The sequence below is a fragment of the Miscanthus floridulus genome, chromosome 9 (assembly GCF_019320115.1).
Source record: "Miscanthus floridulus cultivar M001 chromosome 9, ASM1932011v1, whole genome shotgun sequence".
Classification (NCBI taxonomy): Eukaryota; Viridiplantae; Streptophyta; class Magnoliopsida; order Poales; family Poaceae; genus Miscanthus; species Miscanthus floridulus.
This window is the reverse complement of record NC_089588.1, coordinates 90,319,715-90,334,818: the sequence shown is the minus strand read 5'-3', so window position 1 is coordinate 90,334,818 and position 15,104 is coordinate 90,319,715.

The window sequence follows — 15,104 nt, the reverse complement described above, 5'->3', positions numbered from 1 at the left end:
GGGTGTATATACACTAGAAGACAAATTCTCACAAATTTTGTCTTGTAGTGCATAGATGCACATGAAATTTGTTCTTCCAGTATAAATTTCTTCTAAATGGTGTTTGGATCCACTACCGGAGGCGGCTTCTTTTCCGAGTGCCCGAGGCACTCGGCAAAGGCCGATATATACTCGGCAAAGTCTTTGCCGAGTGTTACACTCGGCAAAGGGTGCTCGGTAAACAGTTTATCGGCAAAGATCTCTTTGTCGAGTGCACTTTATCGGGCACTCGGCAAAGGCTTTGCCGAGTGCCAATCCGACACTCGGCAAAGAAAAGTGGTCGTGACGGTGGCTTTGCCGAGTGTCAAGGTCAAGCACTCGGCAAAGGTACCCGCTTTGCCGAGTGCCGTTGACTTAGACACTCAACAAAGGTGGCCACTTCGCCGAGTGTCGTCGACAAGACACTCGGCAAAGTGGCGACCTTTGCCGAGTGCCTAGCTCGTGGCACTCGGCAAACCTGTGATGTTTGCCGATTGCAATAGCCATTGCACTCGGCAAAGCGTGTTCCCAGGTAGTTCCTAGATGGTCACTTTGTCGAGTGTCATGGCCATTGCACTCGGCAAAGTGACTGAAAACAACTTTTTATATTTTTTTACATCTCATCCAAACAAACAGAAGATATATATAACAAATATCACCAACATCACATATATATCATCAACATCACATATATATCACCAACACCACATATATATCACAAACGTCACATGTCTCACAATATATCACAAATAAGTTCACAAGCAATCCAAGTGCTCCATCATCGTCAACCATAATTGCAAATACAAGTATCATTAACAACCACAAGTATCATCACTGATTTGGTGAAGGATTCGCTGAAGCATGAGGATCGTTCGATGCCGCCGATTGATTCTGCACAAAGGAGAAGAGATTGCATGTGTGGGACAAGATAAATATATACCATACATGAATAAAACTTTCATACTCCACTAGCTTTGACCATAAGCATGAACATATAAACTAAAACATTTATACTCACAGGAGTAGAATAGTGAGGAGGTGGAGGTGGAGGTGGAGGTGGAGCGAATAGCGAAGGTGGTGGAGCTACACTCATAGCAGCGCCAAGACTTTGCATGTACTGAAGAATCTCCGCCATCCTCCACTGCTCGGCCTCCCGCTCGGCCTCCACCCTCTCCATCTTCGCCTGCATCTGCTCCCGTATCCTCCTCTCTTGTTCTAGCTGGGCCTACAATATATTCACCCCAATGTTACAATAATGCAAAGGAAATGTATGAAAAAAACCAATGAACGATGAATAAACCAGGAATAACCTCGAGTGCCTCCACCCGGTGGTGTGAAGTGTCCTGCCGAGGTCATATGGTCGGGCTCCTGCTCGTGCTGCTTGTTCGAATTTGGGAGAGACTGGGAGTAGCGGCCGAGTTGATTGCGCTGTCGCCAATCCAGTACCACCCATGCTTCTTGCCTCCGCCCACCCTCATGACGACTTCTCCATCAAGGTCCTCGGTGCTCGGATTGTACTCTAACCCATGGACCTCCCTTGCCATCGATGTGTACTCACTGAGGCAGTTGTGGACGGTCGCATTGCTATACGTCTCAGGCCCGTCCTCCGGGTTGTAGTTGACGTCGGACGTCGCCTTGCCCTTGTGAGCCATAGCAAATGCCTTGAAGATGGAGCAAGGCTGGCCACCATGTGACGTCGACTGCGAGAAAAAATGCAAGATGGTTAGAAATCATGCAGAATTGAGCGTTAGAATAAATAAATAAATTTGTGTACCCATGTTTGTGCGTATCCACTAAGGTTACGGCTACCTTGATGGTGTGCTACACCTGGCATCATCAAACTGGGGATGCGTCTCCTCCCACTCGCGTGAGCACCACCTGTCCACCATCTGTTCCCAGCACTGGGGATGCGCGGCGCAATAATAAGGAATCATCTACAGGCCATCAAGTACATAACATATCAGAAGATGAAATTAACCCTACTTAATCTCAAAAGGAATCAGTGTTAATGTTATGTATTTACCTGCAGGTACTGGTCCCGGGTCAGCATCATGGATCTTGCGTCCCTTTTGGTGACCTTCGTTCCAAGGACGGTCCCGTGGTAAGTTACGATGGCCTGGATACGCGCCTCATAATGCATGTCCACGACAAGTTTTTTGCAGCATTTGGTAGCCACCGCATCCGCCCTGGCCTCATGTCCGTCCTAGCATCTAAAGAAATCCTGCATACAAACATGATGTATCCATTCATTATTTCAAGAATGTATTGAGCAATGTAGTGCGAGGAAGACTTACCCACAGCTCTTGCTTCACCAGCTCCGCCTTGTTGTTGAATACCCTGAGGGCCCGATCTGCAGCATCGGGGGCGGCGGCGTACTGGTCAAACGAGTAGGCTGGCCCCGTAACTCCAGCGTACTCAACCAGGCCAGGGAAGTGCTCCTTGCATAGAAGACCGAGGATGCCATTGACTTGGCGTGTGTGACCACCTGCACTCGCCATAATCGTCCAGTTCCTGCCCAAGTGATTAAAAAATTATTAATTTCTATTTTGATTTTCAACATATCAAATAAAGTAGTGATAACATCTAAAGTTACTTACTTTTCCCCTCGGGTCGAATCAGCGGCGTTTCTCATGAGGTATCGGTCACTGAGGGATGCTTGCGGGACCTCGCAAGTAGACGCTCGATGAACTAGAGGAAGTAGAACCTCCCGCTGTCGCCTCGTCCTCATCGTCCTCCTGCGCGTCCTCCTACGCATCCTTGTCATCCTCTTGCGCGTCCTACTGCACCTCCTTGGCGTCCTCCTGGGGCACCTGCTCCTCCTCCTCCTCCTCACGCGACGGGGCGGCAGGCGACAACTCCCTCCTACGGCTGCTCCTCCTCCTACTCTCCCCCGGTGCAGCGGTCCTTGTCCTTCGGTACAAGGACGTTAGCTTCCTCATCCCACCGTCCACCATCTTTGTTCAATCACCTACAATTAAAAAGAGTAAACCAGTAAGCACAGATAAACAAGAAGTACTTAGAAATAGATGCAAAATAAACAAAACGTAATTACAAAATAAAATAGTATTACATGTATTAGAAATAATCTTCATGATCGGGATTAGTTGGATCATAAGTCTCATCATCACTATCAATCATGTCGAAATAATCTACACTATCCGAATGAGCATTGTTGTCATTGTCAATGTCTAAATGTAATCGCTCAAGCATTTGTAAGTCCTTCACATTTTGCACCTCATCTCCAGCGTCCTCTTCAATAACCGTTTCATTGTCTACTTCCATTCCGATCATTACGGTTAAGTCTATCTCAAACCTCCCTTCTAGTCCCTCTTCTTGAAAGAACTCTCTGTCATATGTGTTTGGATCTAAGTTGTAATCTTCATCATTTGGGATAGGCACTTTACCGTGTGGCGATACCCTATGCACAATATCCCAACCCTTAAGATGCCTTATGGTTTGACACACATATGGGAGATAATAAACTTGCGTGGCCTATTGGGCCACAATATAGACATCGTCTCCTGGTAAGACAGAATCATGTCAAATTTTGACTAGCCTAAGATTAGAATATGTCCATCTCGTTACTTTAGGATCAAACCAAAGGCATTTGAATATGACGGGATTAAAAGGTTTGGAACCATGAAACTTGAGTTCGTATATTTCTTCAATTCTTCCATAATACTCGACCTCATCAACGCCGGGCGTAAAAACTCCGGAACTTGTGGTTCTTTGATTGGGCCGACTCTGCTCGTAGCTTGTTGTGCGAAAGCAATATCCATTCACGTCATAACTAGAAAATGACCTGACCCTATAGGCAAAGCCATCGGCAACCTGTCTCAACTCGGCACGCATAGACACATCCCTCTGGTCCTGCAAGCTCAAGCAGGATACATCGTTATATTATTCGCACGTACGATTAACTTGGAATGTCAAACTAAGTACGAGTTAAATTGGACGGTACCTTCCATTTGAACCAATAAATGAAATCGGGCATTCCATTTCCCGCACCCTGTCTAAGAAGGGTATCTACCTGCTGTGGGGTAGGATCCCTTGATTGACGCCAGAATTCATGAAGAAATTCCTTGTACCAACGAGAAATAAGGGGGTTGGATGCAGAATAGTGACGACGTATTTAACAAGTTCGTTGAGAACTTACTGCATGTACGGCGCCACTTCATCAAGGTTGGTCAACACGTATAGCATGATATGGCGCCACTCTTCATGATTCAAGGTCTTGGAGGTCGATGCACTTGCGCTTCCGAGTTGTCCTCGGAAAAGGCTGAGGTTCGATTCATTTTCGCCAGCATTGTAACGAGGGGTGGATTATGCACGCTAGGGAGGTTGTCACCATAGTATGTTGTTGTGAAGTTCGCCACCTCCTCCAGAATGTATGCCTCTGCAATGGAAGCCTCGATTTTGTATTTATTTCTACATTTCTTTCGAAGAACCTTTAGACATCTCTCGATTGGATAGCACCAATAGCCCTGCACGGCCCCCCCCCCATTCGTGCCTCATACGGGAGGTGCAAAATCAAATGCTGCATCGGATTGAAGAAGTCAGGTGGAAAGATCTTCTCCAACTTACAGAGCAACATAGGTGCCATTCTTTCCAAGTCAGCAATCACGGTCCGAGATAACTCCTTGGCACAAAGCTGGCGAAAGAAATAGCTCAACTCTACCAGCACTAGCCAGACATGCTTAGGGACATAGCCTCGAACCATCGCTGGAAGAAGCCGCTCAATCCATATGTGGTAGTCATGACTCTTCATCCCTAAGACTCGCATAGTAGATAAGTTCACTCCCCTCCTTAGATTAGTTGTATACCCATCAGGGAACATTAACGTCTGCATCCATTCTAGTACTTCCCCCCTTTGGGGCTTGCTCAAGACAAAATTGGCCTTAGGCCTTCTCCATGTCTTGCCGCGACTAGGAGGCTTCATATGTTGGTTTGGTCTATCGCATAACATTGCCAGATCCACTCTAGCCTTAACGTTGTACTTTGACTTGTCAGGAATGTCCATGATTGTTGCCCAAAGTGCCTCGGCAACATTCTTTTCGTGAAGAGACCGACTTCGGTTTGCAAGCATCGTACGTGACAACTTGCGCGACACCTCCTCAATTTTTTATCACAGCCAAAACATATGATATCTTGACATCTTAATAAGTTTCATGATTTTCGGACTTCGTTTGCTTTTTATAGAATTTAAAAACAACTCGACCGCAAGTTCGTGGTCATGTTTCGTGAACAAGATGTTCGAAATTGGTGGTCTGTTCCTGGATACGGCCTCACATTATACTAAATAACATGAATATCATATTTTTCATTCAAATTTTTTCACTATTCGAATAACTAGCAGTTATAATTTGAATTATCCAAGAAAATTCAATTAAATGAAATAAATTAAAGAAATATAGGAAAAGTCTGAGAAATATGCCACATTAGAACATGGAGTACCAGGCATTGTCTGAGGACTGCAGAAAAAGTTTGGAGGTCAAAAGTGAAAAAAATATGGTTTGCCGAGTGTCAAAAAATGACACTCGGCAAGGGAGCCTCTTTGCCGAGTGTTAGGAGAAGACACTCGGTAAAGGATTAACGGTGGCTGCCGGCCGTTAACGGCGGTGGTCCTTTGCCAAGTGTTATTGTTTGACACTCGGCAAAACTGGTCTTTGCCGAGTATTATTCTTTGCCGAGCGTTCGGCACTCGGCAAACCACCTTTTTGCCGAGTGTCATTTGTTTGCCGAGTGCTTTCTATATGGCACTCGGCAAACAGTCTCTTTACCGAGTGCCCAATAAAAAATATTCAGCAAAGTCTGGGACACTCGGCAAAGAAGCAGTCTCCGGTAGTGATCTCGAGTTTGTGATAATGTACATCTATAGATGCACTATGGATGTGTATTGTTTCAAAAAAAATCAAAACCTCTAAATCTAAATGTGTTTTTCATGGGAGTTTTCATGATTTTACTGAAAAGATTGTTTGCACCAAATATTTTCCCATATTTATCTTCAAGTCCTTCACTTCATGGGGAAGCACTAAATTGGTTGCTGGGTACGTAAATTAATTTCAAGTTAAATTTATGAGAAATCCTCGAACGCAGTTGCCTGATAATTTGTAAATCCATCAGTCACCTGGCTGAGAGACTGCATGCTGGAAGACAGTGCTTGTGAGAGAGACCGGGCCGGGAGTGGGGGCGTGGTCTGCGACTGTGACAGAGACTGGGCAGCGATGCTGCATGCTGGGCAAAGGCAGAGCGCCGGGATGCATGCTGGGCAGCAGATACGCTGCCGAGAGACGGGCGGCCGCAGCGCAACGGCTGTGAAGGTGACTGATGGATTATCTATTCCATCAGTCACCTGCTGAGGAGATACTCCCTAAATTTATAGGTAAATTTTAGATTACAAGCGAATTAGATTGTCTTATTGAAGGAAAGTTAGGGTTTAATTGGAATTCCCCAAAGTATAAGCACATTTCTTGACATCCAAGTGCTCCAACACATGAGCAATTATTATTTCCACGTAGAAAGGAACTTGGAGTTGTGATTTTGAAGGTGCTAAAGATGACAATTGGTTCTTGGAGGCAACTAAACTGTAGATTGAGAGAATTACAACGATCTCTTCCAAAATTGCAAAAGAGAGAGGCGTGTCACAAATTCCTCTATATGGGCAATGGACACAATCGAAGGGCTGAAGAGACATACACTACGTCAGATATGGTTTTTAGGGGTGGCTAATAAGCATTTGTAGGGGCGGTTCGGCCAGCCGCCCCTACCATACCGTCTCTACAAATCATGCATTTGTAGGGGCGGTTCCCAGACCGCCCCTACAAATCGATTTATAGGGACGGTTGGTACTGTAGCTGCCCCTACAAATCGATTTATGGGGGCGGTCTGGGAACACGAGCCGCCCCTACAAATTGATTTGTAGGGGCGGCTACAGTACCAACTACCCCTACAAATCATTTTTCTACCAAAAAAAATTTAAATTTACAATTCAAATTCGACCGGAAGATATATTTTTCATGCACAACTCCATCATTACTTATCTTCTTCTGTGATTGTACTGAAACTCAACGACAATACACATTTATTTATACCAGATTATAACAAATATTCCATGACAATACACGGTGCAAATTATTGTGCTTGCTGTTCATTTAAACTATGAGATTGCACCAGGAGTAAGGGCATGGCATGCTGATTTACCTACATTTGTCACTGATCAGATACCATAGTTTCTACCCGAGGTTGTCTACTAAAAATAGCATGTGATACTGGAGAAGTGCTCTTAGCACAAGGTTAAACAGTTTTACCTGCATTTGCCAATGGCATCCCAGGAGTAACAAACACATTACGTGAGACTGGAGCAACAAGAGCACCTGTACCAAGTTGATGAGTAAGAACCAGTAGGAGTGATGTACTAACGAGAGACTTGGGTTTCTAGAAGAATGGAAGACTGGAGCAGCAGGTGTTCTTATCAGTGCGTGTTTAGTTGGAGGGAATTTTGGAATTTGGCTATTGTAGCACTTTCGTTTTTATTTAGCAATTAGTGTTCAATTATGGACTAATTAGGCTCAAAACGTTCGTCTCGCGATTTCCCACCAAACTGTGTAATTAGTTTTTTTTCGTCTACATTTAATGCTCCATGCACGTATCGCAAGATTCGATAGGATGGGTACTGTAGCACTTTTTGGGAAGTTATTTTGGAACTAAACACGGGCTCAAATAATTTATCAACTTACCTGCATTTTCCACTGATGTCACCACAGGGTTTATAACAGGGCCTACCAAGCTACTAAACATAGTCTGCGAGAGTGGAGCAGTAATAGCACCTGAAGAAGTTGAACAGTTTGAATTAGTAGCAGGCAGCTACATATGCAAAGTGACATATCAAAGTTTGGCAAGGCTATTGCATTCAAGTGTTTTTTTATGAATTATCATGCACCTTAATAAACAGATAATAAGATATAAAGCAAAACAAAACAAGAAGCAAATAATGTAATGGACAACTTAAGCACCATGGATGTTTTAAAGATAACCTCCGCAGAAAAAAATGAGCTGACACATACTGCATAGCAGCATAGGACTAAACAGTAGTCACACTAGAATGTACCAGGACAAGGCATTACAGAGGTCACATCAGTTTGGGAAGATTTGAGCAGCAGGTGTTCTTAGCACGCAATTAGCCAATTTACCTGCATTTGCAACTGATGGGATCCCAGTGTATATAGCAGGGCATGTCAAGCTACTAGAGATAGTCTGCAAGACTGGGGCAGCAGTAGTACCTGTAACTAATTAAACAGTTAAAACGGCAGATATGAGATATCAAGGTACTTATTAGTTGCAAAGAAAACAAATCAAAGCCTAACATGGCTGTTACACTGAAGTGTCAGCCAAATAAGAGATGCGAAAAAATAGTTAACAGCGCATATATCTTCTTATTAAGGATCAATTTCATAGATGAACAGAGCAAATAAAGATGTGCTGCAGTTGTTCTCTAATAATGAGAAATTTTAGGGATTCGTCAATCCTATGGAGGCTGGTAGTGGCTTAGAACTGATGATATTGACAACAGTAATAAAATTAGTGCGCTAGATGCAGAAGGACTGGGACAAAATTAGGTGCAATAGGTGTAGAAAAGTGGGCATAACAAAAATGAGGTTAGTCACAGCGGCAACACAGCTAAGGCGAGACAGTTCCATATAATTTAGCATGGTATGAAACATGTCAAGTTGAAATGGGAAGCATGACCCGAAGCTTATTGGCATAATTTTCCTATTGAGACACCTCTAAATGCCATTCAACAAGTAGCACATCCCATGCAAATCTAGATATTAAGTTCATACAGTGAAAACTTTTAAAGTAGCTTTATTTGGGGATGTAAAAAGTGTGAACATACCTTCCGTTTCAGTTGTCTGAAGAGGACGCACCTGAAGTTTTTTACCAGCTTTTAAACATTCATCTGAAGGCCAACAAGTTCAACATCAGTAAATATGATGACACGATATCTGGCTATAAAAATTAGCATATATAATCTAACCCCAAACAAATTAGTTAACAGAAGAGACAAAGTTAGCTGATAATTCCGTTGATCAATCATATATTGCTAACATTTTAGAGACAATACTTGAAACCATGACTGCCTACAGAATCCTATAAACTACTAGATCCAGCCCAATTGAAACAGATTTGAGGCAAATCTTAAATTAAGAAAACCTAACTGACTCGCTCCATACAGTTCAAATTTCTATAGCGGTATTAACAGATCTAAGGTTTTTTGGGGGAGAATTAACATATCTAAGGTAAACCAACCTAGAAATGTGAATAGAGCAGTTACGAAGAAATACATGGCCAACGTAACTAAAATTAACTTATCCAAACTAGGAGATCTATATAATACAATATAAATAAACCGAACCAAAGGAACCGTGCCTTTCAAATAGAGAGCTACAAGGATTGCACGAACCAACCAAGATGAGCAACAATACGCGGACAGAACTTTTGCGGTTATCAGATCCGCAAACAGAACAACTCATTTTAAATATAATTTCCCCACACCACTCAGATCCACCAAATCTGGAGCACAACAACCCCAAGAACACATAGATCCAACATATACCCATAGCTACAGCGCAAGAACGAAAGGGGAAATGGACGGATCGGTACCTGAATGCCATGCTCGAGGCAGTAAAGCTCCCAGCACGCGTTTCCAACCTGGATACCGGCCTGGCCAATGTGGATCGAGATGCACTCCCTCATGGTGCCGTCGGGATGGTGGAGCAGCGGCGGGAAATGGGAGGAGGGGTAAAAGCTCTGGGTCGCAGAGAGAGGCGAGTACGAAGACGCCTTCCTCTGCGGTGCTCAGCTTACGGTTTAAGACTCTTTCCACTCGGCTCAGTTTTACAAGGCGTTTACCTCCTCCTCCTCCATGGCGTCCTCCGGCCTCAGCTGCATCGGCGGCGGCCCCTAGACAAGCAGCGGCTGCAGCCACTCCACCGCGCGGGAGAGGAGCCGCAGACCGAGAGCACTGGCGCCCACACCACACGGTGTCGGATAGGGACTCAGTGGGGGGACGGCGGCAGAGACGTGGAGGCACGGCTTCCCGGCAGCGTCGGGAGGCATCGGGAGGTGGCCGGGGGGCAGGGGCGGCATGGGGGAGAGACGGAGGGGCTCGGGGGAGAGGGAGAGCGAGGTAGAGAGAGAGAGGGAGTCAAGACGGAGAGAGAGAGAGAGAGAGAGAGGAGGGTGTAGATATTTTGGATAGGCAGTGACTGTACGTGGGGCATTTGTAGGGGCGGCTCAATCACCAGCCACCCCTACAAATAGAAACACTGGGGGCAGCTGGTGAGTGAGCCGCCCCTACAAATTTTACCCATTTGTAGAGACGACTCGTATCACCAGCCGCCCCTGCTGTTCCATTTATAGGGGCGGCTGGTGTCTGGGCACCCGAACACGGCATTGTAGGGGCGGCTCCATTACCAGTCGCCCCTACAAAAAATTCAACACGTTGCTAAAAAATGTTTTTTACGTAGTGATAATCTTTCACTTTATTTTTTCTGAGAATGTGTCCGTTGACACATTTCATTAAGAGGATTGTAAATCGTATACAGCATGACACCCATGATAACACGAGTGGCGTAGGCCATGGTGACGGCGCACACGACGCTTAGACAAGCTTAATGGATCAACAAATTACATGCTGCGCACTACATTGTTACAAGTTTGGCGACCTGAGTGGACACGATAGCCTTCTAAAGCATCGCAAGCAACGCTTCATACATTGCACAAACACACAATCAGGCTTCTTTGGATCATAATCATCATCATCTTGTCCAACATCATCCTCATCCTCTGAGCATGGAGCACCAGGTGGACGCAAACCACCCGCACTAGATGGATCATAACCACCAAAACCGTAGTCGCTATATCCACTTGTGAGGTCACCCCACCAGTCTAAAGCAAACTCATCTACAGCACCGGGACATGGCTGAGAGTGAGTAGGCACACGAGCCTGTAGTGGCAAGGTGTTTGGGTGCTCTAGTGCCTGCTCCTGTTGCTGCTCTTGTCGCTGAAGAAACTAAGCAAACTCTCTATCGTACCTGACCTGTCACTGCTCCTCTGTCTCTGGGTCACTGAGATCCTCATCTAAAAGAGGAGACCTAGGAGGATTAAGCTCAAGGTTCTGAGTAATCAGCTTGAGTGTGCGGGTATCCTTCCTCCTAGCCTCCCTCTCTCTGCTGCCTAGTCTAGATGTCCCTGCACATCCCAAAAATAGCACTAAACATCTTGCGAATTGGCGAAGGAGGGCTGTGATGGCGTGTAGAAGAACATGAATGATCACGTGGTGGAGGAGAGGCTCCTGATGTTGCTGCACCACCCTCAAGTGCATCTATCTCTGCTGTTGTTCCCCCTAGACCAGGTGGGGGTACTCCAACCTCTGGTAATCAGCTACTATCTTCAGAACCTTGTGAGGTCTATCATACTCAAACTGGTGCCTTGTCATCTACTCAATCATATGCATGATGTATGGACCAAAACCATAGCCCTTGATGGGTCTCCAACACTCTGAATCTCACACCAGATGAAATCAAAGATACTAGAGGCCTGTGCATCTGGTGCCATCCTATGGAGAAGGTTCCTGGAGTAATCTACAATCGTACCCTTGTCTCCACCCTTGCAATCAATGCCCTTCCTGAATATCCTATCCAGGTACCTATAGGTGGGGTGAAGGCCATTCACCTTCCTGACTGAGCTACCTCTATACATGTAAGCCATCCTCTTAGGAGGTAATACCTGCTCAGTGTGAATCCTATCTCTTTGAAGCTCATCCTCTGAAATACCCAGATGCCCTGCGAAGACTGCATAGTCAACACAGTACCACTATCCCTCTAGCATCCAGTGCATATGCCTCGGCTCCTCCTCTACAAACAATGTAGCATAGAACTGTGCAATAACTTTAGAGTTCTAAGGATGCTGAAACTCCATGAGCTGATATACACCGATGCACTGACATGTAGCAATAGTATCATCAAGAGAGCGCTTCTATAACTCTCTAACATGTGTCCAATCAATCCACTGAGACTTAGCTACAACTGAGTTTCTAGAGAGGATCACACTAGTATAAAAACAAGCTGAAACATAGTGTGAAACCTGTGATCATAAGGGCAACTCTCTGGCAGACTCCTAGGGTCAATCCTCCTCTGCTCTCTAGCTCTCTTAGTTATACCCTTAGCCTTGTATTTCACTCTAGCGAGATAGTTGGGTACCTTGGAGCTATGCACCTCAAGCATACCAAAGTGAATGCTCTGTGCTGGCTCACCTCCCTGAGGTGGATGGTGAACTGGAGGTGCCTCCTCCTCCTCCTCCTCAATCTCCTCCTCATCATCTAGGCTATCACGATCTGATCCTCTGTCAGTGCTCTTTCTCTTCCTGTGCTCAACTCTATAATCCTTGGTCTCATCATCATCAGAAGAGGGGTTGCTGCCATCACCACTCTCTATACCGTGGAGCACCCCTAGCTGTCTAGCAAGCCTCCTGCTCCACCTTGATCACCAAAGGTGGGGTGAAGATCCTGCTTTGCTTTCTTGTGCTTCTCAAAGGCATGGTGATCATGTTGGGCTTTGGAACGAGGCTCGATCCGTCCACCTCTCATAGTAGCTGCCCTGTATCCAAACAAGCACACCAAAGAGTCTCAGAAGCATGTCCAAGAATAATTTCACATTGCATTATTAGAGAAATGGTTACTTATCAAATGATTTTATGCTCATCTAGACCAACCTTGGTCATAGTTCCACAAAACATCTTAGACAAATAGTCATAACACTAACTACAATAGTGATGAAAGATTGAGTCGAGAACTGCAAAAAAATCTGCACTGCTACACAATACCAGATGCGTCCTGTATACATGCACAGTAAAACCTAACCAGGGGCTCACACTCAATCTCATCTCTGACTTAATCCAAATTTTAACCATGGCTTCTAGACCTCCAATGCAACATCTTGACCAAAGGAATTTGTAATTGAAGCACTATCCAATAGATCAGACGGGTGAAAGCTGAAGTTTGGTTTTGGTTAATTGATGAAACCTAGGACTAACTTTTGATCTAAGTGTGTGAATTAGATAAGGTGGTCTGTTGTTATTTATTAATGTGTCACTTGTTTTAAGTAGTCACACTATGTTGTTTACATTCTTTAGCATCTTTTACTAGGTTGTCATCCCTAGTGTTGGTGCCAGAAATGCTTATTGGTAAAACCTAGTGCCACTTCTAGAATGACACTAAGAAGTACTTTAATATTTCATGTGACTAGAAAGAATATATATAAATGAAAGGGATCTGCAAGCGCACAGATAATTATACCATTGTAGCACTTCACCCAGGAGAATTACAGGTATCGTTATTTATATTTTTACCACAGGGAAGGTCTGGCACAGACATGTATTGATAACTTATGCTATTGATGGAGAAGTAAACCATAACCAATATTCTACTCACAATAGGGGTAAGTCATAGGATAAATTATGTATGTGATAAGTATGGATTAATGATAAATCACTCAGAGTACTCCTTTCTATGGCATTAGCATGGTTAAGTAGAATATTAGAGGAATAATTCCTAAGTCATTCTTAATTACAAGTCAAAGCATACATTGATTAGTCCTATTACACCTTGTATAATGGCTAAGGTCATCTTTATATCTACACATAAGGGATATTACTAAGGAAGATTAAGAATAGAGCTTGTTCTTCCTTCGTAACTGGACCCTACTTGCACCTATATTCGAGGAGTGGATTACAAAGGACTCAAGGGAGTGTCACATCCGCGATCTACCACATGACCCGGAATATAGGGTGTATCCGTAGGTAAACAACGTATAAGCACCACGCTTACACAATGTCGACCACTCACCCCGCGTACACCAAAGCGAGCGCTATACAAACTTATGCATAAATATAATGATAAACTAGCTATACTAAGTATATAATCAAAGTAGATGATGAACATTATAATTAAGAACATAAATATTGTGAATACCAATGTTCTCATAACAATTGTAACAAACATATAAAAGGAATAAGAGATACAAAGGAGAGGAGGTACAAAGATTATACCAAACCACGCTCTTGACAAGATCAAGAAACCAACTTGCCTCCCTCTAGACCTAACCTAACTAGCTATGTCCTAGAATATGGTTGAACTCTGAGGATGATTAGGGTTTCTATCTTCTCAAATGACTTATGCCTGAGGAAGGGGGTAGGGGCTAGTATATATAGGCCGGAGTGTCAATCCTGAGCCCTCGGATCTAACTAACTTGAATAAACAGTGTAGATGCAATCTAGGAGGCAGTAGAGAACCGACATAACAATGCAGAGCTGACAGGTGGGCTCTAGGGGCCGGCCGGCGTCTCGCCCTCCGCTTCGATGTGGAGTCCTCTCGAGTCCTCTAGAACCTTCTGGGTCATTTTAGCTGTGGATAGCGCGATTAAATCTGACATGTAGGTCCACATTGATGTTTTTTTGGATAAACCCTGCAGAAAATATAGATTCACCAAAACTCATGGAATTTATAAGTTTAAACCCCTAGACCTTTGTTGGTGATTACATTTATGCCCTTATGCATATTATATTGATGGTTTATAATGGTTGTTAGCTACCGTCAACATGGTCCAACCCAAGTGGTGAAGCTAGATGATGGCCATGGTGAAGGTGATGGCCACAAATGAGATGATCAAGTGCTTCACATTTGGAAAAGAAGAAAGAGAATAGCAAAAATGGGCTCAAGACAAAGGTATAATGATAGGAGCCATATTTGGTTTGCACTCAAGACACCATAGAGGGTGTGAGTGATTTAGGATCGATAGTCGTACTATAAAGAGGGGAAATCTTTGGCTAACCAGTTTATCAAGTGCCACTAGGTGACATGATTCATGCATTGCATTTAGGAACCTAGTGTGCTAACTTCTAACCCTTGTAAAATGCTTTCAAAAATGCTAACACACGTGCACACAAGTTCTACACTTTGTGGTTAGCAAGTTGGAAGGAAGAGAGAACTGGTTGCGGACTTACAAAAAGAAAAGGTGGCATCGGTCCTT